The 26,233-nt window shown below is 43.7% G+C and overlaps 1 protein-coding gene across 5 annotated transcripts in view; it reads left to right on the forward strand.

The window, feature by feature from the left end:
* PPP2R3A (protein phosphatase 2 regulatory subunit B''alpha) overlaps positions 1 to 26,233 on the forward strand; it is a 211,442-nt gene that overhangs the window by 69,158 nt on the left and 116,051 nt on the right. The window contains exon 1 of one of the 5 annotated variants that reach the window (XM_073674270.1): positions 23,294 to 23,400. The exons of the other annotated variants lie outside the window; for them this stretch is intronic. The gene's annotated coding sequence lies outside the window, so the exon portion shown is untranslated. Of the gene's footprint in view, positions 1 to 23,293; positions 23,401 to 26,233 lie in introns of those variants that run through there. 5 annotated transcript variants of the gene reach the window in all.

Consider the following 26,233-nt stretch of genomic DNA (forward strand, 5'->3'; position numbering starts at 1 on the left):
TCAGTAAGGGCATTTAAGATGAAACGTGGCTAGGTCTTTTTGCATGACAATGATCCCCAGCACACTGCCAGGGCAACGAAGGAGTGACTTTGTAAGAAGCATTTCTAGGTCCTGGAGTGGCCTAGGCAGTCTCCAGATCTAAACCCAATAGAAAACCTTTGGAGGGAGTTGAAAGTCCTGTGTTGCCCCAAAACACCTCTGCTCTAGAGGAGAAATGGGCCAACATACCAGCAACAGTGTGTGCCAACCTTGTGAAGACTTACAGAAAACGTTTGACCTCTGTCATTGCCAACAAAGGTTATATAACAAAGTATTGAGATGAACTTTTGTAATTGACCAAATACTTAATTTTTCAAATTTTGGTGGAAAATCTTTCCCAATCAGACAAATATGATTTTCAGGATTTGTTTTCTCATTTTGTCTCTCATAGTTGAGGTCTACCTATGATGTCAATTACAGGCCTCATCTTTTTAAGTGGGAGAACTGGGAGAACTTGCACAATCGGTGGCTGACTAAATACATTTTTGCCCCACTGTATATAATGAAGTCATGAGCAGGGCTGTGGAGTCCGTAAGCCATATATCATTATATTATAAATATTTTTTTTAGTTATTTATAGGGTTTTAATGAAAGGGGCTTTCCACCTTCAACATTTCCATGCCCCCAGTATGTTAAAATCTGCACATACTCTCCCTCCCTATCCATCGCTATGTCTCCGCCGCTGCACTGGTGATGTATTTACAGCTCAAGCAGTGATGTCACCTGGTTTCATGAGCTCATGCCACCTACATCAGCAGAGGCGCGGAGTCCAGTGACTGGCTGCAGCGCTTTTGAAATTACTTCATTACTTCTGAATAGCGTTGAGTGAGTATGTTCTATTAACACTTTCGCGGAGTATGCTCGGGCTGAGCTCCGAGTATTTATAGCTGCTCGGTGATGCGTTTGAATCGCTCCCGTGTGCATGATTTGCAACTGTTTGACAGTTTTACTACATGTGAGGATTGTCTATTTCTTACACATTCCTCACATGTAATAAAACTGTCAAACAGTTGCAAATCATGCACACGTGAGCGATTCAACCATATCACCGAGCAGCTGTAAATACTCGGAGCTCGGCCCGAGCATACTCGCTGAAAGTGTTAATAGAACATACTCGCTCAACACTACTGCTGAAGTACGAATTCACCGGATCATCAGCGGTGATGAATTTATGCTGTATTTTGATTTTTTTTTTTTTTTTTTTTTCTTTTTTCTTTTTTACAGGCAAAATGTTGGATGTGGGAATCTCATTTAATTATTTGGAACACCCACTGTTTCCTTTTCACCTAAATTGTAAAATAGACTCTTCGCCTTTTCCTTTGAAAAAGATTTAAAGAAAATGGCTGTATGCATTTTGTGTGTTTTTTTTTTTTTTTCTGTCCAAACGTGCACGATAAGGAAACATGAGTGATTTGATTAAAAAAAAAAAAAAAAAAAGTGTTCAATAAAATATTCCAGGTTACGTCATTGGCAGCACCAGGCAATTCATGAGACAATACCTGGGCATATGCCACTAGAGAACTTCTGCAATTAAAGCAGTCCGTATTAAAGATGACCTTTCACTAGATTTTTCAGTTGAAACACAGTACCTCCTCCAAAATATTACAGTTCCAAAGTTATTCCCCCTGCTAATAATGGTGCAGATTTTCCCTTTAACAACTGGGCATGTACTACAGAACTTGTCTGTGGGCATTTGTGTCTTCCTCTGGCACTGGCCAATCAAAACAAATCCGCACTCACAGAGAATTTCTATAGTACACGCCCAGTTGGTTGTAGGAAGAATTTGCATCTTTATTTCCAAGGGGAATAACTTTGGAACCAAGGGAGAGAGAAGAAAAAGAAAAACTGCTTCAGAACCAGTGGAGCTGCGCCAATCTGAGGGATAAAATCCAGTGATAGTTCATCTCTAAATACGATTTTCCACCACAATGGAAAGATTAATATAGAACAAGGAAGGTTTGCTGTTGCTGATGCTGTCAGGGTTCTCACTGGCCAAAAGTGGTCAATGGAACGATGACTGCACCATGAACGGCTCCAAAGCTTTTTAGTTATACGAAAGGCAAAATAGTAGATCCTTTCTCTTAATCTTTGAGTCCCTGAAAGGAGGATGCTCCGTCTCTTTATGATGTTTATATATTTGCAGCTGGTATCTATGGACAGATACATGAATTTCTAGCATTCACAGTGTGCGTCGTAATGCACCAAACTCCTGTATTGTCTTTGGTTACTGTGGAAACTGCATTATCTAGATTTATGTAATATCTCGAGGAGATGGGTTATACTTTATAAGACACCGCGTTGTCCGACCCCACCTGGATTCATGGGAATCTGTTGGGGGTTTTATTTCACAGAAATAATTCCATATTTTTGTTAGAAGAGACAAATTGATATGCACACATTCCAGTCTATCTTTTCACTTTTCCTAACAAACAGAACAGGCAACTGGTCACGGACAACTGTTCTGTGTAGATGGACCTATAAACAGACGGGAATGTAAAATAAGCAAATGCCGTTTGGTGTAAACATGTTTGCCTTAATCAGTTAACGATGCTGACAAAACATGTCTTTAGACCTCATTCGGACAATTTTACTTGCTGTCCATGTGCAAAATGGGTAACGTACGACAGGGCTGTGGAGTTGGTAAGCCAAACCTCCGACTCCTCAATTTCCATGGCTCCACGACTCCGACTCCCTCATACATGGCTGATGTGTAAGTGATAAATTTACTGTAGCCCAGATTCATCTCCGCTAAAAGTCTAGACCCTTAGATCAGGAATAGGACAGACATTTATTGGACATTTCATAACTTTCCCAAATTCTTATGAAAAAATATTCCCCACAAACTGCATTGAACTACTGTACCCAATTTATTATATATTTTAGGAGTCGGTCCATTTTATACCGACTCCACCAAAATGGGCTGCGACTCCACAGCCCTGACGTACGAAGCAGTAAATAAGTGGACTAATTCAGAAGAGCATTTTTTGTTCACACATGTGCATGTAAGAAATAAACCAACACTAGTCTTTTATTTTACAGCGGAGACTCTCCCATAGAACGCAATGGGGTGCGTAGTGAATCGGACAGCACCATCCATATGGCATCCATTTTTACCACATCCATTGCAAACTACGTAAAAAAATAACTTTTTTTTTTTTTATTTTTTTTTATTGTGCATGCAAAAACATATATGGATAAAGATGAGACATATGGCACGCCATACGTATGGAAAAACATCTCCCCTCCCCCTTCAATGAAAAATTTCCAATCTTGTTTGTATGCACTTCTGAACCTAGCCTTACAGCACCACTCCAGCGTGTTTTTTATATTTCAGCACTGGAGTGGCGCTACTAATTTTAAGTTCACTGACCCTAGTATTATATTCACCAGCTGCGGCTTCAGCTGCTCCCAGCGCCACCCCGTCACATGCCGCCATCTTGTGACCGCAGCTCGTGACTGACCAGGAGTCAGAGGTAATGGTCACAAGCTCTCAGTGTAAGTCTGAGAGCCGTGTGCTGGTCTCATTCTGGCTCTCATAGTGTTAGGATACTGGCGTAGTACTGCTAGAAACCAGTGGCCGAAGGAGCACGAGCAGTAGTAGAAGTTCTTTGTAGTTAGCAAAAGGAGATATAGGAAACAATCGGTAGATAGGTGAGAACAATCTAGGTAAGAATGTTTAGGAGCTTGGAGACTGGAAACAAGGCTAACAGCTAGACACAATATTACAATACTCAAGCAATGAGTGAGAGAGCCATGCAGCTTTAAGTAAGCCCAAACAGGAAACAAGATGGATCCCACAGGTTCAGAGTCTGCCATTTTAGTAAAGGGCAATTGCAGAACACAACAGCAGCCTCCTGTGGTAAGGAGTGGGATTTCAGTACAATTATTAAGGTGAACAATAGCAGCCACTAGTGGTCAAACTGTAGAAGGACAACTGGAATCCTGACACATACGGCTGTGCTCAAAAGTTTACATAGCCCGGCAGAATTTTTCCTATCTTTGCCTTGTTTCAGAGAATATGAATGATAACAAAAAACTTTCTCCACTCATGGTTATTGGTTGGGTGAAGCCATTTATTGTTAAACTACTGTGTTTTCTCTTTTTAAATCTTAATGACAACCAAAAACATCCAAATGATTCTGATCAAAAGTTCACATACACCAGTTCTTAATACCGTGTATTTCCCCTTCTAACATCAATGACAGCTTGAAGTCTTTTGTGGTAGTTGTGGATGAGGTTCTTTATTTTCTCAGATGGTAAAGCTGCCCATTCTTCTTGGCAAAAAGCCTCCAGTTCCTGTAAATTCCCGGGCTGTCTAGCATGAACTGCGCTCTTGAGATCTCCCCAGAGTGTTTCAATGATATTGAGGTCAGGAGACTGAGATGGCCACTCCAGAACCTTCACTTTGTTCTGCTGTAGGAAATGACAGGTCGACTTGGCCTTGTGTTTTGGATCGTTGTCATGTTGGAACGTCCAAGTACATCCCATGCGCAGTTTCCGGGCTGATGAGTGCAAATTTGCCTCCAGTATTTGCTGATAACATGCTGCATTTATCTTTCCTTCAACTTTTACCAAGTTTCCTGTGCCTTTGTAGCTCACACATCCCCAAAACATCAGCGATCCACCTCCGTGCTTTACTGTAGGAATGGTGTTTTTTTTCATCATAGGCCTTGTTGACCTCTCTCCATTTGTAACGTTTATGGTTGTGGTCAAAAAGGTCAATTTTGGTTTCATCACTCCAAATTACCTTGTTCCAGAAGTTTTGAGGCTTGTCTCTGTGCTGTTTGGCACATTGTAGGTAAGATACTTTGTGGCATTTGCACAGTAATTACTTTCTTCTGGTGACTCGACCATGCAGCCCATTTTTCTTCAAGTGCCTCCTTATTGTGCATCTTGAAACAGCCACACCGCTAGTTTTCAGAGAGTCCTGAATTTCAGCTGATGTTATTTGTGGGTTTTTCTTTGCATCCTGAACAATTTTCCTGGCAATTGTGGCCCAAATTTTTGTTGGTCTACCTGACCGTGGTTTGGTTTTTACAGAGCCACTGATTTTCCATTTGTTAATCACAGTTTGAACACTGCTGACTGGCATTATCAATTTCTTGGATATCTTTTTGTATCCCTTTCCTGTGTTCTACAGTTCAACTACCTTTTACCCGTAGATCCGTTTACAATTCTTTTGCTTTCCCCATGACTCACAATCCAGAAACGTCAGTAGCTGGATGAAAGATGCAAGAGACTGTCTGGATCTCAGAAACTCACTCAGCTTTTATGCACACACACTGATTACAAGCAAACAGGTCACAGGTGAGGATGTTACCTTTAGTAGCCATTCAAACCCATTTGTGTCAAATTCTGTGCATGTTATAAGGCCAAAATCACTGGGGTATGCGAACTTTTGATCAGGGTCATTTGGATGTTTTTGGTTGTCATTAAGATTTAAAAAGAGAAAACACAGTAGTTTGACAATAAATGGCTTCACCCAACCAATATCCATGAGTGGAGAAAAAGTTTTCTTGTTATCATTCATATTCTCTGAAACAAGGCTAAGAAAGCAAAAATTCTGCCGGGGTATGTAAACTTTTGAGCACAACTGTAGACTTACATTGTGTTTTAAGTGTTATCGTGGTTGTCCTGAAGAAGTAGTTGTATACTTCAAAACACAATTAAATCACTTATTGGCTGTGTGCCCACTATGCGTTTTTTAAGCGTTAACGCAGCTGCAATTCTGCTGCAGAAACGCTTAAAAAACGCTTGGTAGAAGGCCTGCCATGTTCCCCAATGATAATCCGCATGTGCTGTGCACATGCTGCGGAAATTTCTGCTGTGGATTATCATTGTGGAAAAATCCGCAGCACTGCCAATTATTTTGCGGAAGCGTGGCGTTTTCGCCGTCATTGACTTGCATTGGAACGCATGTAATCCGCATCACTGCATCTGTAGATGCTGATTCCATTCGATTCAATGTGCGGATGGTACCCGGGTGTGGAGGACAGGAGACTCTCCTCCGGCCCCGGGTACCATAGTATCTGAAAAAAGAATAAAATAAAAAATATACATTATACTTACCATCTGAAGGCCCCCGGTGTCCTTGTCTCGGCTTGCCGGCCGCTTGCGGTGGACTCAAGGACCTGCCATGACGTCATTTAGTCATGTGACGGGTCACGCGACTGCTGATGTCGGCGGGTCCTTCAGTCTACTGCGAGCTGCTGGCAAGCCGAGACGCATCGGATAAAGACACCGGGGGCCATCAGAAGGAAAGTATAATATTTATTTTTTATTTTTTACCATTCTTTTGGTCATACTATATAAATTCATGGCGGTTGCATGGATTTATATAGTGTGACCTAGTTGTCACAAGCACAAGTGATGCTAAAATCGCTTGGAAAGCGCTTGACAACCCGCTTGCGGAAATGCATGTGAAGAACGCTTCACATCCGCATGTCCCTGGCTGGAAAACGCATGTACAGTCCGCGTGTACAGTCCGCGTGTAGAGTCCGCGTGTAGAGTCCGCGTGCGTTTTTTCTGCCAGGGAGATGCAGAAACGCTCAGGAAAAAATCTGGAACATTTCGGCATCGTAGGCACATAGCCATACTCTGATTGGCATCCTTATATCCTTTCTACACGGCAAGCAGGATTAACCAATTTGTTTCTCCACTACCTATACTTACATCCCCTCGTGGTTCTGCTGCAGCCTTAAGCATTTTCAGTGTTTGTGTGCACACAACCTGTCCAGTGAGCACGATTGTGCAATTCTGTTAACATTGTTACCCAAAAAAGATCCTATTTTGCGCTTTGTCTTTCTCTTACTGTTCTCCATGTTAGATACAGTACAACATTGTGTTATCAGCCTGCCCTGCCCTCTAGGTTATCCTTATTTCATCCCTTAAAACTCCATAGTATACTTTAGTAACACCCCCCCCCCCCCCTTGTGGATTGGATCTGATGACTTGAACCACTTGTGGTCTGCAACCTATGATCCTCCAGCTTTTTGGAAACTGTGCATGCTATAAATTGTAGCCATAAATGGAGAGTCTCTGGTCTGCAACCAGCCCAAAACTGAGATGTACATCACAGTGCCCTATATCCGCTCTACTGTGACCCGACGTGCTGTGGTCACAAGGTGTCATGTCTTATATGTATCCAGTATAGTGGTCGGTATGGTCTATCGGTGTAATGCCGCCTTTGTTATAGGGTTATGTATATTTGTATTCGCCTCCTGCGTGCCAGGGATGGTGACTTTCAGCTCATTGTAGGTATGTGTCATAAAGCGGCTGTAATCGGATACCTGGCACTTCCCATTCGGCCCCTGAGTCGCTCCATCTGCTTTCCTTCCTCCTTTTGGCCTTTTATGTGATCTGCGAGGCTAGAGAGGGTGGATGGATAGGGTGGGCCAAGCTTGTTCATCCCTCCTGGGAAGACGAGCCACCTGCTTCTGGAAATAAGCGATTAGACAAGGCTATCTCATTACAGTCTTAAAGTCATTTGTCTCTCAATTTGTAAAACACTTAAAAAGGAAGAAATCTTCAATCCAGTGTGAAGATTCCTGATTTTCACTCATTTTACTGTTGAGGAACCAGCCAAGGGAAAGGAACTAATTTAATTGCAGCTTTTTTTGGACTATCCCTTTTCTTCATGGATAGTGAAGTTGGTTTATTAAATTTTGTCATTTTGTATTATACCTCAGGAAAATTCTCTTGAATCCATGTCTCGTCTGTCAGACACTGTATTTGTGGCATCTGTTGGTGCCATATGTTTTGTAGAAAGTAATGCACCTTGCCACACTGACTGCTAATATAGTCGATTATGATAACCTTGACTTTTTTTTTTTTTACAGAAAGTAACTCAACTTGCCAGATGTGAAGCATAGGGGCGTTATGGATTTACAGCAGTGCCCTCTATGCCTATGGCTGGATGTTATAGGAAAATTAGTATGACAGGCTCAGGGCCCGGCTGTTATGGCCTGCTGTCAGCTCCCCGCAATCGCATTTGTTGGGGGGCTGATGGCCACCAGAGAAAAAAAAGACCCTGGGCTGGATAGAAGTGCTTAATAGATGAACAGCAGTGATTGGTGGTATCTCTGATCACTGGAGTTAAATGCTGTCCTGTGTGGAGCAGGCTCAGGTGACACTCTCCATTGTGTGTGTGTGTATATATATATATATATATTTATATTAGTAGTAGTACAGACCACCAGTTTGGACACACCTTCTCATTTAAAGATTTTTCTGTATTTTCATGACTATGAAAATTGTACATTCACACTGAAGGCATCAAAACTATGAATTAACACATGTGGAATTATATACTTAACAAAAAAGTGTGAAACAACTGAAAATATGTCTTATATTCTAGGTTCTTCAAAGTAGCCACCTTTTGCTTTGATGACTGCTTTGCACACTCTTGGCATTCTCTTGATGAGCTTCAAGAGGTAGTCACCGGAAATGGTCTTCCAACAATCTTTTGAAGGAGTTCCCAGAGATGCTTAGCACTTGTTGGCCCTTTTGCCTTCAGTCTGCGGTCCAGCTCACCCCAAACCATCTCGATTGGGTTCAGGTCTGGTGACTGGAGGCCAGGTCATCTGGCGTAGCACCCCATCACTCTCCTTTTTGGTCAAATAGCCCTTACACAGGTGTGTTTGGGGTCATTGTCCTGTTGAAAAATAAATGATGGTCCAACTAAACGCAAACCGGATGGAATAGCATGCCGCTGCAAGATGCTGTGGTAGCCATGCTGGTTCACTATGCCTTCAATTTTGAATAAATCCCCAACAGTGTCACCAGCAAAGCACCCCCACACCATCACACCTCCTCCTCCATGCTTCACGGTGAGAACCAGGCATGTAGAGTCCATCCGTTCACCTTTTCTGCGTCGCACAAAGACACGGTGGTTGAAACCAAAGATCTCAAATTTGGACTCCTCAGACCAAAGCACAGATTTCCACTGGTCTAATGTCCATTCCTTGTGTTCTTTAGCCCAAACAAGTCTGATTGTTGCCTGTCCTTAGCAGTGGTTTCCTAGCTGCTATTTTACCATGAAGGCCTGCTGCACAAAGTCTCCTCTTAACAGTTGTTGTAGAGATGTGTCTGCTGCTAGAACTCTGTGTGGCATTGACCTGGTCTCTAATCTGAGCTGCTGTTAACCTGCGATTTCTGAGGCTGGTGACTCTGATAAACTTATCCTCAGAAGCAGAGGTGACTCTTGGTCTTCCTTTCCTGGGGCGGTCCTCATGTGAGCCAGTTTCTTTGTAGCGCTTGATGGTTTTTGCAACTGCACTTGGGGACACTTTCAAAGTTTTCCCAATTTTTCAGACTGACTGACCTTCATTTCTTAAAGTAATGATGGCCACTCGTTTTTCTTTACCTAGCTGCTTTTTTATTGCCATAATACAAATTCTAACAGTCTATTCAGTAGGACTATCAGCTGTGTATCCATCAGACTTCTGCACAACACAACTGATGGTCCCAACCCCATTTATAAGGCAAGAAATCCCACTTATTAAACCTGACAGGGCACACCTGTGAAGTGAAAACCATTTCCGGTGACTACCTCTTGAAGCTCATCAAGAGAATGCCAAGAGTGTGCAAAGCAGTCATCAAAGCAAAAGGTGGCTACTTTGAAGAACCTAGAATATAAGACATATTTTCAGTTGTTTCACACTTTTTTGTTAAGTATATAATTCCACATGTGTTAATTCATAGTTTTGATGCCTCCAGTGTGAATGTATAATTTTCATAGTCCTGAAAATACAGAAAAATCTTTAAATGAGGTGTGTCCAAACTTTTGGTCTGTACTGTATGTATATATATGTGTATATATACACATATACACACATATATATATATATATACATACATACATACATACATACATACATACATACATACATACATACATACATACATACATACATACATACATACATACATACATACTTTGTAATGTCTTCACATCCGATTCCGTCAAGATGTGTCCGGATCCCAGAATTCCAAACGGCGGAAGTATGTCGACCGCCATATTGGGACATCAAAGTGATGGGTGTCTCAATATTGAACACCGTCGCGAACACGCCGCCTCTGGGATCAACCGAATGATTCACTGACCGCCGCCATCTTCGTACAGGAGGAGCACATGTGATGCGCCCGCTGGGCCGTGAGGTACTCTGTAGCTGGGCCGGTCGGTGCTGGGGGATTTCACGGTGGCAGTAACCCGGTCTGTGACCCAGGGCGGTCATTTAAAGGGGAATAAAGTAAAAGGAATCAAGTTTTTATATATAATGTTCGTGACGCCACATGTGGTATGCGGCTATATGGGGCCGCCGCTGCGGTGCAGATCCTCTGGAGCTGATGGTGACGCAGCAGAGTTGGTTCAGCTCTCCACAGGCTGAGCTTAGCCACAGGGCAGTATAGTGATGTTATGAGGTAGATGTTGCGGTGCTGTGTAGTGCAGGGCTGGTGATGGCGTAGCAATAATTCTAGGACACAGTGGGGTGCAGTCTTCAAGGTTTACTCACAGTTTTTCAAGACTTCAGGTTACCAGCGCCAGTGTGTAACCTCCTACCTCGTCCTGCGTTCACCAAGGAAGGGGTTCAGCAATCTCTCAAGTATCCCAGGAGTACTTAAACGGGACCCCATTCTGTGTGCCTTCCTCGGTCGTCTTCCTGCGCTGGCTCTCACCCTCCTGCCCTGCCCCTCACAATCAGTGTCCCAAGCTGGTAGCCTCAGATTTTGGCGGGCAACGGGAATGCAGTCCCCTGAATCCTATGCGGCCACCTTTTCGGCGATATAATTGTGGTTTTGGGCGGCTGCACCTTGAAAGTACACTAGCCTCTGGTTTTCTAGCTGAAAAGCCACCCGTGCGTCCGTGTAGATTCGGGCGCACGGGTGGCTTCCTGCACTCACCGTGCCCCTGGGATCCCCTCTGTTTCTCCGGAGCCTTCCCTCTGCTCCTGTGCTCTCTGTCTGTCCTCCTGGGCCTCTCAGTCTAGGCCCGCTCCTTCCTCCTTAGCTGAGCTCCTGCTCCCATATCTCTCTCACTCTATCTATCTATCTATCTATCTATCTATCTATCTATCTATCTATCTATCTATCTATCTATCTATCTATCTCTCTGACTCTCTCTCTGACTCTCTCTCTGACTCTCTCTCTGACTCTCTCTCTGACTCTCTCTCTGACTCTCTCTCTGACTCTCTCTCTGACTCTCTCTCTGACTCTCTCTCTGACTCTATATATCTCTCTCTCTTTCTGACTCTATCTCTCTCTCTCTCTCTTTCTGACTCTATCTGACTCTCTCTCTTTCTGACTCTATCTGACTCTCTCTCTCTCTCTCTCTCTTTCTGACTCTATCTGACTCTCTCTCTCTTTGACTCTATCTGACTCTCTCTCTCTCTCTCTCTTTCTGACTCTATATATCTCTTTCTCTCTTTCTGACTCTATCTCTCTCTCAATCTGACTCTCTCTCTCTCTCTTTCTGACTCTATCTGACTCTCTCTCTCTCTCTTTCTGACTCTATCTGACTCTCTCTCTCTTTCTGACTCTCTCTTTCTGTCTCTCTCTCTCTCTCTTTCTGACTCTATCTGACTCTCTCTCTTTCTGACTCTCTCTCTCTCTCTCTCTCTCTCTCTCTCTCTCTCTCTCTCTTTCTGACTCTATCTGACTCTCTCTCTCTCTCTTTCTGACTCTATCTGACTCGCTCTCTCTTTCTGACCCTATCTGACTCTCTCTCTCTCTCTCTCTCTCTCTCTCTCTCTCTCTCTCTCTTTCTGACTCTATCTGACTCTCTCTCTCTCTTTCTGACTCTATCTGACTCTCTCTCTCTTTCTGTCTCTCTCTCTCTTTCTGACTCTGTCTGACTCTCTCTCTCTCTCTTTCTGACTCTATCTGACTCTCTCTCTCTTTCTGACTCTCTCTCTCTCTCTTTCTGACTCTATCTGACTCTCTCTCTCTCTTTCTGACTCTATCTGACTCTCTCTTTCTGACTCTCTCTCTTTCTGACTCTATCTGACTCTCTCTCTCTCTTTCTGACTCTATCTCTCTCTCTCTCTTTCTGACTCTATCTGACTCTCTCTCTTTCTGACTCTCTCTCTCTCTCTCTCTTTCTGACTCTATCTGACTCTCTCTCTCTCTCTCTCTTTCTGACTCTCTCTCTCTCTCTATCTGACTCTCTCTCTCTCTTTCTGACTCTATCTGACTCTCTCTCGCTCTCTCTCTTTCTGACTCTCTCTCTCTCTCTCTCTTTCTGACTCTCTCTCTCTCTCTCTCTCTTTCTGACTCTACCTGACTCTCTCTCTCTCTTTCTGACTCTATCTGACTCTCTCTCTCTTTCTGACTCTATCTGACTCTCTCTCTCTTTCTGACTCTATATATCTCTCTTTCTCTCTTTCTGACTCTCTCTCTCTCTCTTTCTGACTCTCTCTCTCTCTCTCTCTCTCTCTCTTTCTGACTCTATCTGACTCTCTCTCTCTCTTTCTGACTCTATCTGACTCTCTTTCTCTCTTTCTGACTCTATCTCTCTCTCTTTCTGACTCTATCTGACTCTCTCTCTTTCTGACTCTCTCTCTCTCTCTCTCTCTTTCTGACTCTCTCTCTCTCTCTCTTTCTGACTCTATCGGACTCTCTCTCTCTCTCTCTCTCTTTCTGACTCTCTCTCTCTCTCTCTTTCTGACTCTACCTGACTCTCTCTCTCTCTTTCTGACTCTATCTGACTCTCTCTCTCTTTCTGACTCTATCTGACTCTCTCTCTCTTTCTGACTCTATATATCTCTTTCTCTCTTTCTGACTCTATCTCTCTCTCTTTCTGACTCTCTCTCTCTCTCTCTCTCTCTTTCTGACTCTCTCTCTCTCTCTTTCTGACTCTCTCTCTCTCTTTCTGACTCTCTCTCTTTCTGACTCTATCTGACTCTCTCTCTTTCTGACTCTATCTGACTCTCTCTCTCTCTCTCTTTCTGACTCTATCTGACTCTCTCTCTTTCTGACTCTCTCTCTCTCTCTCTCTTTCTGACTCTATCTGACTCTCTCTCTCTTTCTGACTCTATCTGACTCTCTCTCTCTCTCTCTTTCTGACTCTATCTGACTCTCTCTCTCTCTCTTTCTGACTCTATCTGACTCTCTCTCTCTCTTTCTGACTCTATCTGACTCTCTCTCGCTCTCTCTCTTTCTGACTCTATCTGACTCTCTCTTTCTCTTTCTGACTCTCTCTCTCTCTCTTTCTGACTCTATCTGACTCTCTCTCTTTCTCTTTCTGACTCTATCTGACTCTCTCTCTCTTTCTGACTCTATCTGACTCTCTCTCTCTTTCTGACTCTATATATCTCTTTCTCTCTTTCTGACTCTCTCTCTCTTTCTGACTCTATATCTCTCTCTCTCTCTCTCTCTCTCTCTTTCTGACTCTCTCTCTCTCTCTCTCTCTCTCTCTTTCTGACTCTATCTGACTCTCTCTCTCTTTCTGACTCTCTCTCTCTCTCTCTCTTTCTGACTCTATCTGACTCTCTCTCTCTCTCTCTTTCTGACTCTATCTGACTCTCTCTCTCTCGCTCTCTCTCTTTCTGACTCTATCTGACTCTCTCTCTTTCTCTTTCTGACTCTCTCTCTCTCTTTCTGACTCTATCTGACTCTCTCTCTTTCTCTTTCTGACTCTATCTCTCTCTCTCTCTCTTTCTGACTCTATCTGACTCTATATATCTCTCTTTCTCTCTTTCTGACTCTCTCTCTCTCTCTCTCTCTCTCTCTCTCTCTTTCTGACTCTATCTGACTCTATATATCTCTCTTTCTCTCTTTCTGACTCTATCTCTCTCTCTTTCTGACTCTCTCTCTCTCTCTCTTTCTGACTATCTGACTCTCTCTCTCTCTCTCTCTTTCTGACTCTATCTCTCTCTCTCTCTTTCTGACTCTATCTGACTCTATATATCTCTCTTTCTGACTCTATCTGACTCTCTCTCTCTCTTTCTGACTCTATATATCTTTCTCTCTTTCTGACTCTATCTGACTCTATATATCTCTCTTTCTCTCTTTCTGACTCTATCTGACTCTCTCTCTCTCTCTTTCTGACTCTCTCTCTCTCTCTTTCTGACTCTATCTGACTCTCTCTCTCTCTCTTTCTGACTCTATCTGACTCTCTCTCTCTCTCTTTCTGACTCTCTCTCTCTCTTTCTGACTCTCTCTCTCTCTCTCTTTCTGACTCTGACTCTCTCTCTCTCTCTTTCTGACTCTATCTCTCTCTCTCTCTTTCTGACTCTATCTCTCTCTCTCTCTCTCTTTCTGACTCTATCTGACTCTATATATCTCTCTTTCTCTTTCTGACTATCTCTCTCTCTTTCTGACTCTGACTCTCTCTCTTTCTGACTCTGACTCTCTCTCTTTCTGACTCTCTCTCTCTCTTTCTGACTCTATCTGACTCTCTCTTTCTGACTCTCTCTCTCTCTTTCTGACTCTATCTGACTCTCTCTCTCTCTTTCTGACTCTATCTGACTCTCTCTCTCTCTCTTTCTGACTCTCTCTCTCTCTCTTTCTGACTCTCTCTCTCTCTCTCTCTTTCTGACTCTATCTCTCTCTCTCTCTTTCTGACTCTATCTCTCTCTCTCTCTCTCTTTCTGACTCTATCTCTCTCTCTCTCTCTCTTTCTGACTCTATCTGACTCTCTCTCTTTCTGACTCTATCTCTCTCTCTCTCTTTCTGACTCTATCTCTCTCTCTCTCTTTCTCTCTTTCTGACTCTATCTGACTCTCTCTCTCTCTCTCTCTCTCTCTTTCTGACTCTATATATCTCTTTCTCTCTTTCTGACTCTATCTGACTCTCTCTCTCTCTCTCTCTCTTTCTGACTCTATATCTCTCTTTCTCTCTTTCTGACTCTATCTCTCTCTCTCTCTCTTTCTGACTCTCTCTCTCTTTCTGACTCTCTCTCTCTCTCTCTCTTTCTGACTCTATCTCTCTCTCTCTTCTGACTCTCTCCTTAGACTGACCTGTCTCCTACAAGATGGTTCCCTTCTTATACTCCTACTGAAGGTGCTCCCCTGTCCTGCTTCCCCCACCCACACCCACTACATGGTTCCCCCTCCCTCGGTTCCCCCCACTTCCAACCAGGGACAGGGATCAGCAGTGGATTCGTGCATCTTGCCCCGCCTGCTGGTCCGGAATGGTGTAGTATTGGATGCAGGTGTGTGGGTCCCGGGTGGTACTCCATCCTTACCTGAGAGTGGGATACCCCCCCCCCCGGGTGAGATGCAGTACCTCTGTGGCGACTGAACCCGCATGGGCGCCACACATGCGCAGTTTTAATGTGACCTTCGCTATCTGCCTGCACAAAGATTGCGGCCGTCTGGGGTGAGTACACATAGGAAAGAGAGGACACACAGGACACACAGGAGGGAGACAGCTCAAACGAGAGAACACATGAGGGAAGAAGACTGCACAGAGGTGGAGAGAGAGCAGACAAGGGGGGGAGCACATGGGGTACACAGGTCAAAGAAGAGATCACATGAGAGGAGAAGACAGCAGATGGGGGAGAGAGACCGCACAGGGGGGAGACAGCTCAAACGTGACAGCACAGGAAGGAGAGAGACAGCAGACAAGGGGGATAGCACATGGGGTAGACTGGTCGAAGAAGAGAGCACAGACTGGAGAAAGAGAGAGTGGATAGGTGGGTGAACACATGGGGGGAGAGATTCTCAATGCTGCAAAGCCTGCCCCCCCGAATGCGATAGTATCGGGCCTCGATCTAGGGTGGTAATGTCACAGTGGGGGCAGGCTTTGCAGCGTTGAGAATCTGTGTATATACATGTGTGTGCATACACACACACACACACATATACTCATATATATATATATGATTCGCCCCCTGGGCTGTGGGGCACTCGGATCCGGGCAATAGGGGAACGATGGGGGTAGTAGTGGCGACCCGGTCCGTGGCTCAGGGTGGTCAGACCAGTGGTAGTCCCTTTATAAGTTTTAAGTGATGTCCAACTACGCCACCCGTGGATTGCGGTCAGTGCGGACCGCCGCTGCCAGGTAGACCGCTGGGGCTGATGATGTATGCAGCTGGGATAGTGTGACTCCCCACGGGAAGAGTGTGACCCCAGGGCAGTATAATGGAAGATGGGGGTGATGGTGTAGGGCGTCCCAGTACCGTTAGTGCTGGAGGAGCAAGGAGCACACAGACAACAGATTGCAGTCCAGGGTCTTTACTAGAACAGGTGAACTGACCCACAAACAGTCCCGGTAGGAGGGGACCTGAGAGCAATTGGGAAATTGGCCCTGGTCAGGGTGAGGGTGTAGCCCTACCGTGCTTTCTGCGCTCCTTCTGGCTATCTCCTCCTGATAGGGTAACAGCCCACGGTCCCGAGCTCACCGTGTATTCTCGCCTGTATGGCCTGCAACGTGGGTTCCTTTCTGCTCCCGGCCTTGTACGGCTTTACTGGTCCCTTCTGTTGTGGCAGAGCCTCCAGGTTTCTTAGGCCAAGGAACATACAGTCCCCTGCGGACTGGTATCTGCTGCAGGACGTGGAATCCTCACAGCCTCAGACACCAAAGTCTGGTAGAATGGAGTTCTTTGTCTGCCAAGACAGGCTCACTTCGCCTATTGTCTCTGGCTTGTGGCTCTCCTACCGCCACACGTCCTCTTAGGGTGCAATACAACTGTCCCTCTCTGCTCTGGGACACCTCTGTCCTGAGACGGGTCATCCAGTTCTCTCTAACCCTGCCCCCAGTTCCAGCTTTTATAGGGGCAGCCTGCTCCCCCTACTGGCCTGAGGTATTGCATGCTAATGTTCCCCTGACTAGAGAACCTCCCCCTTGCTCTCAGACACAGCTTTATTATATTTGTGGCATCCAGGCCAGGGTGACACATTTATCTGTATTGGAGCGTTAATGCTGCAGCGTTTATAGAAAACCTACGTTGCAGAGCCTAGTGGGGACTATGCTTCTCGGATGATTGGTCCAAGGTCAGTCCCTAGGGCCTTCTCCCCTAGACGGACAGTCATAGGGAGAGAGGCTGGGAAAAAAATGCCAGGGACCTGCATCAGAGACACAAAGGGACTAATTCATTAAGACTGGAGTTGTTGACGTAATTGTTAATTAAGGGCATGATGGGGTAAACTGGCACGTAATGATTTTAGAACCTCTTCTCGGTGACATTCTACTGGAGTAACATTTCTGCCATAAGTTATACCACTAAAGTAGCGTAATGTATGATGAATTAGGCAGACAGGCACCATCACACTCCATCCTGCCCATTTTCTGCCCATTTTGGCAGACTTGGCCAGGATTGGTGTGAAAACACCCCAAGTTAAACAATTTTTGCACAACTCTGCTTTGGGCAAAAAAGAAATTGGTGACTTTTCCAACTGTTTTACCCTAGAAAACTGGAATAAACACTTTCAGGAAACGGTCACATAATTTCCTGATGAGTTTTCAAAGTTTTGTTTTCTCTGAACGCTGCGTTAATTCAAAGTAAAACATACATGGCTGATAGAACACAGACAATGTCGGATTCTTGCTGCCCGTGGTTTGTGCAGCATGAATCTACTGTCCGGTTTTCTGTAAAGTGACATTTTAACAATCAGCTATTACATATACAAAGGAAAAAGCCAAGCGATGTACTCGCCCATTTCCAGCAGTCCCATAGAATGAATGGAGCAGTGGCATGCTGGGTATTTATGAGCCTCAATGTAAGGATTGGTGGGCCCCAGCGGCCGGACCCCACTGAACCACAACTTAACAAAACTTTTGAATGTTCAAAATTTTGGTGTGTTCTTTTTTAGGATTATTTATATTGGATATTTTTTTCACAAGAGGTCTAATTTACCTAAATGTGTTGTGGAAAAGTTGTCTTCTGAGTTGAGACTCGATATATCCGTTCACCAAAAAGGGTGTTCTGCTGTAGTGCTCGACACTCAGGGGGCTGAAAAAAGGAGGCTGCAAAATGGCTCTTGTGGAAAGCGCTTCGATAAAAGCTGGTTGTCTCAGGATGGGTAAATGGGGTGTGTAAGAATGTTTAAATGTGCAATGGCTATTATACATGACAGGGCAACAATGACGCTGCCCATCACAGAAGGGTGATTTCTCCTAAATAGTTGTACTAATAGTAAATGTCCACTAAATGTTTGCAACAATTTTTCAAAATTCTTCCATGAGAACGAGGCTTTAAAGATGTTAGCAAGATCTCTCCTGAGATGCATTGAGTTTTAGCAATATGTGACTCCAGTGCACACCCTGTTTAAAAAAAAAAAAAAAAAAAAGACTATCAGTGTTGGGCATCATGGTTAGGCTGTAATTACCATTTTAGTTTAAGGGGTAACATCTCTTCTTGTGGACAGTGACAAGCCTGGCATGAGGGTGTAAGGAGACTTATTGGCCATGCAATGCTTCTCTGGGAAATTACATATGCAAATTGCCTCTTCAGAGACAGAGCGCACTTGATCTGTAGTGCCACCTATTGGAAGCCTTGCCATATGACTTAGGATAAAAGCCAAACCAGAAGCTCAATTTGCAGACACATTTCGGGGATTGTTATTTCCAATAAGAGTTCTTACAGGTCAAGTCCCCTTCCTCTCTGAAGAGGTAATTTGCATACCGTTATTTTAGAAATATATTTTCTTTTTAATGCCTAGGTTTAATTGTTTGATCGTTCATTTCTTTATTTCTAAAAGACATTATTGCTCTAAATCACGCATGCAGCGGACCAAAGCGTTTGTTGCGACCTGCGGATCTATTTAGGAGATGCTGCTTAAATCGTGAGAGTGAGCACAGTATAGTGGGGAGTACTTTATTCAGAAAGGGCAGTGTGTGATAAGGGGGGCTATTTGCAGTGGGGGGGACATTTTGGAAAAGGGCAATGTGTGCGGGAGGGGAAATATTTTGTGAAGCGGTAGTGTAGGGAGATTTTATGGGGAGGGGCAGTGTGGGAGGGATATGTTCCTAGGCAGAACCTAGGATCAAGAAAGCCTTTACCAAAGACAACGCTCTCGAATTTGTGCTCCTCTCACTATAGGATAAGTTCCCTATACAAAAAAAAGGTTTTTGGGCAATTTCCAAGAGTGTTCAGATTCTCTCATTCCCTTCTCTTCTGGTTAGGAGTGTCAGAGGGCCAAGGTCCTCACAAGCTTGTCAGTCTGGTCAGAAATGTTCTTTAAAGGAATTATTCACCTCTTGTTAAATCTTGATAAGATTAACCAAAAATTAGCAGTGTCATCACTCTCCACTACAGTCAAGAGATAAAGATCTTGAAAAGAGGAGAATATTAAAGCCTCATTCTGATGTACGTTTTTCACATGAAAGTTCTGCCTGTGATTTTTACAGATAGAACATGTAGCCATTACACTGTGTGCCGAATTATTAGGCAAATGAGTATTTTGATCACTTTGATACTTTTTATACATGTTGTCCTACTCCAAGCTGCATAGGCTGGAGAGCCAACTACCAATTAAGTAAATCTGGTGATGTGCATCTCTGTAATGAGGAGGGGTGTTGACTAATGACATTAACACCCTATATAAGGTGTGCTTAATTATTAGGCAACTTCCTTTCCTTTGGCAAAATGGGTCAGAAGAGAGATTTGATGGGCTCTGAAAAGTCCAAAATTGTGAGATGTCTTGCAGAGGGATGCAGCAGTCTTGAAATTTCCAAACTTTTGAAGCGTGATCACCGAACAATCAAGCGTTTCATGGCAAATAGCCAACAGGGTCGCAAGAAGCGTGTTGGCCAAAAAAGGCGCAAAATAACTGCCCATGAATTGAGGAAAATCAAGCGTGAAGCTGCCAAGATGCCATTCACCACCAGTTTTGCCATATTTCAGAGCTGCAACATTACTGGAGTATCAAAAAGCACAAGGTGTGCGATACTCAGGGACATGGCCAAGGTAAGAAAGGCTGAAAAATGACCACCTTTGAATAAGAAACATAAGATAAAACGTCAAGAATGGGCCAAGAAATATCTTAAGACTGATTTTTCAAAGGTTTTAGAGACTGATAAAATGAGAGTGACTCTTGATGGGCCAGATGGATGGGCCAGAGGCTGGATCAGTAAAGGGCAGATAGCTCCACTCCGACTCAGACGCCAGCAAGGTGGAGGTGGGGTACTGGTATGGGCTGGTATCATCAAAGATGAACTTGTGGGACCTTTTCAGGTTGAGAATGGAGTGAAGCTCAACTCCCAGACCTACTGACAGTTTCTGGAAGACTACTTCTTCAAGCAGTGGTACAGGAAGAAGTCGGTATCGTTCAAGAAAAGCACGATTTTCATGCAGGACAATGCTCCATCGCATGCATCCAACTACTCCACAGCGTGGCTGGCCAGTAAAGGTCTAAAAGAAGAAAAAATACTGACATGGCCCCCTTGTTCACTTGATCTGAACCCCATAGAGAACCTGTGGTCCATCATAAAATGTGAGATCTACAGGGAGGGAAAACAGTACACCTCTCGGAACAGTGTCTGGGAAGCTGTGGTGGCTGCTGCACGCAATATTGATCGAAAACAGATCAAGCAACTGACAATCTATGCATGGAAGGCTGTTGAGTGTCATCATAAAGAAAGGTGGCTATATTGATCACTAATTTTTTTTTTTTTTTTACCACATGTCAGAAATGTTTATTTCTAAATTTTGTGCACTGATATTGGTTTACCTGGTGAAAATAAGAAAGTGAGATGGGATTATATTTGTTTTTTTATTAAGTTGCCTAATAATTCTGCACAGTAATAGTTAACTGCACAAACAGATATCCTCCTAAGATAGCCAAATCTAAAAAAAAAACACTCCAACTTCCAAAAATATTAAGCTTGGATATTTGAGTCTTTTGGGTTGATTGAGAACATAGTTGTTGATCAATAATAAAAATAATCCTCTAAAATACAACTTGCCTACTAATTCTGCACACAGTGTATAGTTTATTGAGCTGTTCATATGTTCATGTTCTTTTGTGGACCAGAAAAAAATCACGGAGACTTGTCCATTTTTGATCTAAGTCACGGATCAAAATTACCCATACAATTCAACATTGCATATGTGTCACGCCAGGCCGGATAATAAAGAGAAGTCGCAGGTGTCACTAGTTAAGAGGCAGTACTTCCCTCTCCCGTCCAGCGGCCAGAGACCAGAGTGTTGTGACTGCTGGAATGAGACGTGAAATTGATTCACACCAACTCAACTGCCTGCAGTTTTGCAGCTAGTGTCGGATTCATGCTGCCCAGATCTGAATCTGATGACTGCTTTCCTTTAAGCATGATCCCTATGGAACTAATATTTTGCTCAATTGCTGCAATGTAATTTTTTATATATGTAATTGGTGCCAAAAAGTTGAAATTTCCCTTTTTTTAAAGGGTTTCTCCCATTACATTCAATCATAACTGAGATGGGAATATTTTTCTCCATGCGCCAGCCACAAGTGGATGTGGTTGCGGAAATAGTTGATGCGCTGCGCTATGCTGTTTCTGTAATTCCCTTAAAATTGAAATCCATTTAGTGACCAGTGCCAGGCAGCTGCTGCCAAAGCAAGTAAAATGCTTTAAAAGAGGCATAGACGTTCATGGCAAGAATGTAGTTTTGCCCCTATACAAGTCATTAGTGCGACCACACTTAGAATACTGTGTACAGTTCTGGTCTCCGGTGTATAAGAAAGACATAGCTGAACTAGAGCGGGTGCAGAGAAGAGCGACCAAGGTTAAGGGAATGGGTGAACTGCAATATCAGAATAGGTTATGTAACTTGGGGTTGAGTATGGAAAAATGAAGGCACAGGGGCGATCTTATTAGAATGTACAAATATATGAATGGTCAATACAGAGATCTTTGTAATGCTCTTTTTACAATTAGGCCTGCAATGATGACAAGGTGGCATCTTCTTTGTCAAAAGGAAAGAAGGTTCAATCATCATCACATATGCAGATTCTTTACTGTTAGAGCAGTGGGACTATGGAGCATTCTGCCACGTGATGTTGTAATGGTTGATTCACTACAAGGAGGCCTGGATGCCGTTCTTGTAAAGTGTAATATTACAGTTTTAGAGTCTAGACTCTGAATATTGATCCAGGGAACTAGTCTGAGGCAATTTGCATCTGTCTTGTGGTGGTTTTTTCTTCCTGTGGATCAACAGTTATAGGTTGAACTTAATGGACTTATGGCTTCCTTCAACCTTAAAGACAGTTCGTCAGCACAAAATGACTCTTTAAGCAAAGTACAGGCACGCTGTGAACCCTTGGCATGGTTGAACAGTTCATTGAACCTCCCTGCCTACTTTTTTCCCATCTATTTCCTCCCTATTCTTTCTTGATTGACAGCTCTGGATTTACAGTGAGGACAGTAGAGATAAATTAAAATAAGTAGATGGGAGTGCGCCGAGCCGCCTGGCCCCGCACGTAGAGTGCGCCGAGCCGCCTGGCCCCGCACGTAGAGTGCGCCGAGCCGCCTGGCCCCGCACGTAGAGTGCGCCGAGCCGCCTGGCCCCGCACGTAGAGTGCGCCGAGCCGCCTGGCCCCGCACGTAGAGTGCGCCGAGCCGCCTGGCCCCGCACGTAGAGTGCGCCGAGCCGCCTGGCCCCGCACGTAGAGTGCGCCGAGCCGCCTGGCCCCGCACGTAGAGTGCGCCGAGCCGCCTGGCCCCGCACGTAGAGTGCGCCGAGCCGCCTGGCCCCGCACGTAGAGTGCGCCGAGCCGCCTGGCCCCGCACGTAGAGTGCGCCGAGCCGCCTGGCCCCGCACGTAGAGTGCGCTTAGTTTTTTCAGTCATTTTGTGCAGACTGCCTGTACAACTATGAAGAAGAGTTATATAATCAGTGTCGTGATGAGGAATTTACACTTCCATATAAAAGACTAGTTTTCTGCTGGTTCTCTGAGCAATATAGAGTGGCACATGGATAATGCCGCACTGTGTCAGTTATGTAAGAAATTGAGGAATGTAAAAATTCTCTCTCCTGACAGACGGCTCGTAATTTTGCATTCACAACCTCTGATCCCTTTAGTTTTCTAAGCCCCGTACGGGATTATTTTCAATCACACCTGTCAAGTATTGATGGGACTTCCCTTTTTCTGACTTGGTAACAGTAATAACATTAATCGGATTTGACGTTCTAGTTTTCGCGGTAACCTATAAAAGTATGTCTGGCCGAGATCTAACACTCTGCTTTGTAAGGAAAGGTTCTGACATGTAATGTAATCCTATATATAGGCCACCACCCTGATGTGTCATGTGTTAATGAGATCCATGACATTTAGATCGGCTGCATTGTAAGGCGTTGTTCTACATGCTTTTCTTTCTTTTTATGGTTTGCATTAAAAACTATTTCGTAGCCGTCCTGGTGAGATGGCACATCTGTGTCACTCCGCAATGATGATGTTGTGCCCGGGCAGCTAATGACACGGAGAGTCAGGGATGTCGGGAGGTAAGCGGTGCAGTCCTCAGGGCTTCTGTATAGTGACCACAGATGCGTGGCTGACGGACTAGGTCCTCCGAATCGATTCGCACAAACCTTAAAATAATAAGACCTAAGTAATCAGAACTGTCAAGGGGTCTTCTTGGTGTGTTTTACTTCTAGGTTTCATAGGAAAAGGTATAACTATGTTCACACTGAGGGTTTTTTGTTTGTTTGTCTGTTTGTTTTATTTCAATTGGAAATCCACATTGCTGTTCATACAGCAATTTTTTTTGTTCCCCTCCCCCCATTAGGATTTGAAAACCTTGCTGAGAAAAAGTATCATGTCTATACTTTGATATGGATTTGTTGTGGAGCCAGGTAAAAACTTCTCACTGTCAAATCAAAAGGTTGCCGAAAAAAATCTTCAAAACTATTTAAAAAAAATAAATAAATAAAAAAAACTCTTCAAAATTATCGTTTGGTATGCAAAACCTATAGAGTTTATCTTTGAAAACCATGTCCGATTTTTGTACCCACTAGGACAAAAATATATAAAAAACTAAGGGTAAGTGCACACGAAATTTTTTTTTTATCATGACTTTTTTAAACTAATCCACGTCAGTATCCAGAGCATTTGAAGCTGTTGATCCGTGGATCCGCTTCATAATCTACACAGCTTGGTTCAAACTAACTTTATGTTCACATAGCTTTATTTTTTTTCAGGTGGTCAAAAACGACAAGTTTTTCCAGCAGAAACCGCTTCAGGAAACTCCTGCATTTTTTATCCAAAGATTTTTTTGTTAACATTTTTCTAATATTTCCTGAAGAGTATGTTAACTTTTTTTTTTTTTTTTTTTTTTTTTTTAAATTAAGCAATGAATAAATCACTAGGGCTTCTTTTTTTGAATGAAAACTATTACAAAACTCTCAAATCGTATTGTAAAAAATGAAACCACTTCATAGCAGAAAAGGCCTGGAGAATGGTCCTCTCACTATTTCTAACTCCTTTTCTTGGTCCGACACCAGCGAAACCCGTGCCGTGATCAGCAGACCCGAGTGTGCAATAATGACTGTCCGGGGGACAATTCAGCTGACAGATATGAACGTTGTATGGGCACTGTAATAATTATATCACAGGAGCTGCCAAGCTTTAATTTTCTTCATTTTAGTGGTAATCCAACTTTGAGCTGATAGATTTGAGACTGTCTGGTATTTTTGGGAACATTGTCCGACAGCTACAACCCTTTTCCATGAGGTTGTCAGATAATAGATCCCTGGTGTCTCAGATTTCTTAGCTCAGGACAAAATTGATATTAGTCAACTTTTTCTGTCTTTCATTGCATATTAGGATTCTATACAGGTGGCTCAGTGGTTAGCACGGTTACTTTGCCCCACTGGGGTCCTAAGTTCAAAGACCACCAAGGACAACATCTGCAAAGAGTTAGTGCCTTCTCCCCGTATTTGCGTGGGTTTCCTCCGGGTTCTCCGGTTTCCGCCTACACTCCGCAGACCTAATTCTAGGGAATTTGGATTGTGAGTCCCAGTGGGGACAGTGATGTCTGTAAAGCTGTGGAATATGATGGTGCTTTATAAGTCTGTGCAATAAGTAAGGGGGAATAAAAGCTGACCGGTTAGTTTTTTATTTTTGTTTTGAAGGGCGTATGACCCAAATGACACATATGTCCCCTTCTCTCCAATCTTGGGTCATTTACTGCATTTGAGGTCACTGTTTCCTTCCAGATGGAAAATTTCTCCTTCTTCCCTCTGGATCTTTTCCCATTTTAGCGTGAAATTAGACGGGAGCCCAGATATAATGGTGTGAAATAACCCTACAGCACGTCACACAGTAAATGTTCTGTTTCATCCATATATTCTTTTTATGCCAAAAATCCCATCAGAGAAAAGTAGAGAAATACAGCTGTGTGAAGACGCCCTGACCCGGGGAGATGTCCGAGTTATTGGGTCCAGGAATTGCAGATCTACTTCAGCCAAGAGCTAAAATATGAGAATAGTCTAGAAAGTTTCAGTGAGTGAGGGGGTTAATCCCGCGGCGGGCACACAGATTTTGGAAGTAGCAGTAACCAGTCTGGTAATGTGCAGACTCCACAGTGGAAAAATGTGGATTTGGAAATGACAAGAATTACAGGATCACATTACTTATAAGCTAAAAATATAAGAAAGTGTTGAAAGGAAAATTCTGATAATCTGCAGTTTGTGACTGCAGTGGAGTTAGCTAGAAATGACCTAGAAATGGCCACTTTCCCAAAGAGATCACTTTATGTAAAGGGCTTCTCCTGGATAGTGTGCAGTTAATGAAAATTTCGCCGTCACAAAAGACAGTAATCGGGGCCTAAAGGGTGTGGGACAAATTTGGGGACATTATTTTTTGTTATTGAAATGTGTTTGAACTAAAAATCATTTTTGCAGCTAGGGTTCATTACTTATTCACCGTATGACTTTCACAGGCTCTTTATTTCCCTAAGGGTGCTTTGACATTGCGCTCATCTTCACTTTCGGTGGCCCCGTCGGGCCTTGCGTCTAAACCCCTCCCTCGCAAAACGGGATTTGGACGTATGTGTCGATGGGGCCATACACTATAATGGTGCCGGGAGAGTGAACGTGCGGATGTGCCATCATTTTTGGGCGCCTACTGGAGGTGGACACCCAGACGTAGTAAACTTCTTCTGGTTGTCCGCCTCCAGTAGGTGTATACCCCCGAAAAGGATGCACATCAGATCACACGTTCACTCTGCCGGCACCATTATAGTCTATGGTCAGTATACTTCCGAATTCCATTTTGTCGGGGATTCAGACGCAAAGTCCAATGGGACAAACAAACGTGAAGATGAGCGCAATGTGA

Source organism: Phyllobates terribilis, unplaced genomic scaffold (assembly GCF_046119375.1).
Source record: "Phyllobates terribilis strain yellow unplaced genomic scaffold, ASM4611937v1 Scaffold_3__8_contigs__length_932513732, whole genome shotgun sequence".
Taxonomy (NCBI): Eukaryota; Metazoa; Chordata; class Amphibia; order Anura; family Dendrobatidae; genus Phyllobates; species Phyllobates terribilis.